This window comes from Macrobrachium nipponense, chromosome 28 (genome assembly GCF_015104395.2).
Source record: "Macrobrachium nipponense isolate FS-2020 chromosome 28, ASM1510439v2, whole genome shotgun sequence".
NCBI lineage: Eukaryota > Metazoa > Arthropoda > Malacostraca > Decapoda > Palaemonidae > Macrobrachium > Macrobrachium nipponense.
The window spans coordinates 66,946,650-66,953,421 of NC_087217.1; positions in this window are offsets into that span (position 1 = coordinate 66,946,650).

The window sequence follows — 6,772 nt, forward strand, 5'->3', positions numbered from 1 at the left end:
GCTGAGATGTTGAGGAAGGGATGTTGCACACAAACTGCTTTGTTTTAAAAGAAAAGTGATAACGAAGGCAAGATTATGGTGAGTGACACAGTATGTAAAGGTGATTGTTGTGCTTGTCCCTAAGCCATTTGATTAGGACTGCCGAGAAGCTGAATTTGCTGATGCTTTCATCAGAGAAGAAGAAGAAGAAGAAGAAGAAGAAGAAGAAGAAGAAGAAACAATGATGTTGATCATAACGTTCTTTACTGCTGCTTATCATTGATGTTGCTGCTGGTTATGGACACGAAACATATACTTAGATCAACAATGTCGCAATGATCTTAAACCTTTGGAAGTAGTGTTTGAATGCCCTTCAGCACGGAGCATAATTATATATTTAATTGACAAACTGAATAATTCCATTTAAAGAAACAAAAAGAATAGAAAAACTAACGTATTCCTTACTCAGATAATATTAAACGGAGTTTTAGGCATCGATAATGATAACACTCTTGGATAAGGATTATGAAGCACAAAATGAATAATATTTCAAAAGCAGCAATGGCGGGGAAGAAGAAATATTCTAAAGTCCAGGAACCATAATAGAAATAAGCCGCCGTGTATGCCAGCGGTAATCGAGATCGCTGTCAGATTTAGTGCTGATAGGAATACATACAGTGCAAACTTTCAATGATATTACAGCAAGAATGTGCATAATATGAAGGCCCGGTTATTCTTCACAAGACGGAAAAGTAATTTCCCATGTCAGCAGAGGCATAACAACGAAAGCTCAAGATAATAAGATTGGGATAAAAAAGAAAGCTAGTAATCTCTACGGAGGAGACATAAATTAAGATTGCACTAATGATAGACGCGTTTGTGAGCTTCTGTAACGTCCTATTACCAAAGCACATTTTATAAAGGTTATTAATAAAGAAGTTTTATGTTAAATGTTTTACCGATAACGAGAGAGAGAGAGAGGAGAGAGAGAGAGAGAGAGAGAGATGACGAATCAGGAGCTGTGGGCGTCACAGAAGGATAAGATGAAACTCAACTGGAGAGAGAGAGAGACAGAGAGAAAGAGAGAGAGAGAGAGAGAGATGGGGTTGGGAGGGGGTGGCGGGTTTGGGGCTGGGGGGGGATTGAAAGTGGAGGGATCCCGCAAGGAGAAGGTCTGGATGGCTGGATGGAGGGGTTTGGGATTGCGAGCACCGACAATGCCGTGGGATATCAGGTTATCAACCGGTTTTTCAGACAACCGCTCCGGGCTTCCGAACTTGAGGTTAAGCTCATCATGGTCGCCTGAGCTTCTTCTTCTTCTGCTTCTTCTTTTTCTCTCTTCTTCTTCTTCTCCTTCCTCGTCTCCTTCTTCGTCTTCCTCCCACCTTCTCTCTTTGCATAATCTACGAATCATATCCGAGGCCTTTGCTGTCTTCCTTCCTCAGTTCCTTTTCTCCTCCACCTCCTCGAGAACACATACTCTGGTGATAATCCTCTCGGATAATCTGGGGAGTTTGTCTGCTGAGGTAGTAGCTGCTTTTGTGCCTTTCTTCCGCTGAACGTGAGTCTCTACAGTATGCCTATACACAGAAATATGTACTACGTTCATGAAGTATAAGCAGTACTTAAACTCGATGACTCAGTGGTCACAGTCACTGTGCTTTCGTTGTTTCCTAACCATGCGGCAGTTCGAATCCCACTGGTAACGAAGCTTTAATCACGTATAATTCTCCTTTCGCGTAAGTTATTCCCGAGGTACAGGGAACTGGATATTAAACGATATTTGGAGATTAATATTTGTAAATATAAAAAAACGTCCGGGTGTATGTGACATATATACATACATACAATATTATATATATTATTATATATATATATATATATATATATATATATATATATATATGAAATAAATACACGCAAATATACACACATATATGTAAATATATGCTAAATTGCCTAATAATATCTTCTTAAGAATTGCTTACTTAAACATATACCCCACTCACTTGCTAATGGAGCTCTGGGCTTACATTAGCAAAGTCTGTGGCTCGATGCCCAGCCAGGTGCCCAACCAGTAGAGCCAAGCTTGAATGGGTACCAGCGTCATCTCGGGTTAAGCATAGGTAGCGTGACGCTAACAACCACATCCATCGATATAAGCTGAAAGAATCCCAAAGCTCTGTCAATCGGCGCCTTGACTTCTAAGTCAAGAAAAATGATGGCAGTGACACAAAATATAGGAAGTTCCTTTTGAATCTAAAGTAGCCCTGCAGAAGAAATTAGAAGAGAACAAAATAGAGAATTTGGTCTGGCCAATTTTCACGACATAATGTTTTAGGTCATTTTCAGCGCTGAGAAAACTAAGAGTTAGAAAGTTTTGAAAGGTGTAACAGGTTGGAAACTCGCAAGTGGACTAAAGAAACAACTGTTAGGACCCTGGGTGGATAGCAAGAAATAGAAGAGAATAGAATATGAATGGAGCTAAAAGCGTAGCAGTTAAGTTGCTCAGTTAGGTGGTTGTAGCTAGGGGCCGAAGGGACGCTGCAAAGTACCTTAAATAACGTCTACTATTCCTAAAGAACACCTTGAATGTCGGCTTAGGAATGAATAAACACAGCAGCATTGAAGCTATGTCGTATATTCCTTCTTGAAGACTGGAAAAATTAGCTGGAGACATTTGAAATTTGCCAGAAAGTTGTGGTAGCCAGGTGTGAATCAACACTTGAGGAAGCTGAAGAAAAGCCTGTATCAGAAACTCACATACACACACGTATACATATATACAAACATTATATATATACATATATATATATATATATATATATATATATATTATATATATAGATGTGTGTGTGTATATACTATATACATATACAAATATGTATATACACATTGGCTCAATATTCGTGAATGTATGTATGTATGTATGTATGTATGCATAGATATGCATACATCATTAGATATATATATATATATATATATATATATATATATCTATATACATACATACATATATATCACAAATATCAAGCCACAAATGTCGATTATTATTACTGAATTCGTAGTACCTTGGTAATAACTTACACTCGAAGGGAATCACATCTAATAAGCGCTTCTGCGCTAGCCAGGATTCCTAGGGACTGGTCAAAGTCACTATATCGATGTTATTAGACCAAAGACCCAGGTTCGAATCCTGGCAGGCGAAGAGATACTCATTAGTTTTAATTCGCTTAGAGTGTAAGGAATTCCCAAGGTATACTAGTGCATTCAATATGACCTATATATTTTGGCTAAAATTTGTGAAATGGAAAAAAAGTTACCTGGCAGTGCGCAAGTCACACAAAACCATATGTCCTTGTATGTATGTATGTATGTATGTATGTATGTATGTATGTATGTATGTATGTATGTATTTATGTATATATAACCGATATCAGAAACTAAGTGAAAAAATCAAATTTTCACCGCTTGTCATCTCATGAAGAAGTCCGAATCCCCTGTTTCGACGGGATTCGACAAACCTCAGTATCATTTGACATCGTAATAAACTATACTCTGTTTTTTTTCGATCTGTTCATCCGCCTGTGGTGTTTTCGCATGGTAACACTGCGTCCCGGGCTTTAAATAGTTACACTATGTGTAAGTTTTAGGTAAATAAAAGGATAACTGGGTTTACATTTGCAACTGAAAAGTGTTTTAATAATTTACTGTATGCGAATTACACCGTTAATATTCGAAATAGGATATTATTTAAAGCCCTGGACGCAGTGTTATAATGTGCAAACACCACAGGCGGATGGACAGATGGAAAAAACAGGGTATAGTGATTAACTCCTTAGGAAAAATTATTTTCATGAACCGCTTTCCTCGATCGGCTAAAACGTACCGTTTTGCTGTTTAATAATAATAATAATAATAATAATAATAATAATAATAATAATAATAATAATAATAATAATAGTGAGTTTATGGTCTTTAATCGATATTAAAAGCTTTCGAATTTGTGCTAACTTTTAATGTCCATTGAAGGCCATAAACTCACATGCTATATTATTATGGACCTGCAACCGATGTCATCATTTTCGACACGGAAAACTGTGCCCAATAATTAATAATAATAATAATAATAATAATAATAATAATAATAATAACCCACAATTATATATTAGATTATATTACTATGTAAAACAAACATAAACTTTCGAACACTTGAACGGTGTTCCTCATCAGTGTTGACCGTCAACACAGAATGGTGTTTGAAAGTCTACGTTTGTTTTGTGTAGTAATATACTCTAATATATAAATGTGGATTTTTATGAGACAAATAATAATAATAATAATAATAATAATAATAATAATAATAATAATAAATAATAATAATAAATGGTATTCATACTTAATTTTGAGATTAGCTAAAGGAATGTCAAGAGCAATGCAGCACAGTGAAATATGGCGTGATGCTCGCGTAGAGTTTATCAAGTTTCCCGTACTTCCTATAACGGAGCCTCTCGTCTTTGTTTGGAGGTCTCACGTGATTTTCCTTGACATGCATGAATACTAGATTATAGTATGAAGTAAAACTGAAGCTGTCAAATGAAATGATACGATAACGATGAAAAATACGTATCCTTACTTCGCATGATTTGGAATCAGTGAACGTGTAGTCATGCACGAACTGCATACTAGAACCAAGGCCTTTGCGGCGAATGTGTTAAGAGTCTAATAAAAGAATGATCCCGGGAAAGGATGCGAAAGGATACGTTTCCCCTGATCAGATCCTGCACTGGTACTCATATTATACCATAAGATCGGTGGGAGAGTGAGGTAGGGTTGGGGGTCCATTATCTTTTCGCCTTTTTGACTTTTATAAACCCCTGTGTGTGCGTGTTGGTCTATGTGCATTTCTGTTCATCAATGTTGTGGTCTATTCGTCGTCCTGTAGTCTCTCCCTCTCTCTCTCTCTCTGTCTCCATCTTCCAGGCTCCCACCTCACCCCACCCCCCGCCACCGCCGACACCTCTGTCTGCATTTTCATATCCGTACCTCCCAGTTAGGGCCCCCTCAACCCCCCTCGTTCCTCATTCTCAAAGGGCATCAAAGGCACTTCACAAGGACAACACCGGACACAACAAACTGGGCGTAATTGGATTAGTGACCCGAAACGCACATTTAAACCCCCTTCCTCCAATTATCCCACCCAAGGCTGTTCATTTGCAATCGATAATCAATAGGAAAGAGAGAGAGAGAGAGAGAGAGAGAGAGAGAGAGAGAGAGAGAGAGATTAACGAGGTCGCTTATAATGCGAACGAAACGTGGCCAGCGAAGACTTAACGAGCGCTTTAAACCCGCGTCAGAAGTACGCCGCCCTCCACCGGCGGAAAAGAGCGCAAAGCCACAAATCAAAGAGAAGGCAAAGGTCTGAGGAACCCGCTCGTTGATCATAAACGCCTGCGGTTATTTCGTACGTTAATGAAAAGGCTTCATAAGGTGTCTAAGTAGTTAAGGCAGTGAAGGATTTAATGGTTTTGTCTAACGTTCATAGGAAGGAGTTACATATCTCACTGATTGCTTTACGGGTTAACGGAACAATTTTTTTCCTTACATAAATGTGTATTTCTTAGGTTAACGGACAGGCCTCACTCGTTCCAACTGTTCGTATGTCAATGGAACGGCCATATGCTATTTCAATAGAGATTTGAAAGGACTCACAGGTTAAATAGACACTCAAGTATTTTGGCAACTGGACGATGACCTTATCTGTAGTCTTGGAGATTATTATTATTATTAATGTTATTATTCAGTAGATGAAACTTATTCAGTCGGAAGAAGCCCACCCACAGGGGCCATTAATTTGAAATTCGGGCTTCCAAAGAATATGGAGTTTATTATGAAGAAGTACGAGGAAGTAAGGTGAAACACAGAGAGACGAGATCCCACTCATCAAAAAAGAAAAAAAATGAATTAATAAATAGACGAATATATAGAAATGTAATATAAAAACACCGTATCGTGCTTCTAAGTCATCAGTGGAAGGATCCACAGTAATATTCTTGTTTATCAAGACGAAATATATATGTTTCTACAAATATATTTCGTCTTGATAAACAAGAATATTACTGTGGGTCCTTCTACTGGTATAGAAATGTATTAAAATGTAAAAAGAATAATATTAGGGAAGTAATGAATTGCATTTTCGCTTGAACTTCGGAAGAAGTTCCAACTGCACGACATCCTCTGCAGGGAGGCTGTTCCGTTCCATGTTACACAGTCCAACGGTGTGAGGAATAAAGGGCCTCTGGGATTGAGAAGTTCGACAACGAGGATCATTTACTGGATAGGTGCTGCTGTTCAGCACTGTACTGGGCCCTTGGCTGCCTCAAATTTTGTTTGTCTAACACTCAAAATAGAATATTTAACATCAGAGCACAAATAATTATTTATTCATAAACATTATCATCAATAAAACTGTCAACTTAAATTATCCGTTTGTACATATAACATTCAGCGTGTCATGTTTCAGTTTCTTGCTTATAATAATAATAATAATAATAATAATAATAATAATAATAATAATAATAATAATAATAATGAGAAAACAAGAGGATACACTAAAGCATTCTCTGTCTTAAGAACAACCTTTCAGAAACTTCAAGTCCTACAATAAAGGCAAATAGAAAATACTGTTAAGAATGCACGTCAGTGATATACAGAATCAAAATGCATAAATAAAAAGTCCTAATATCAAACTTCAAAGGAACCTGGCCCAACTTTCTCATGAAAAAAGAATCAA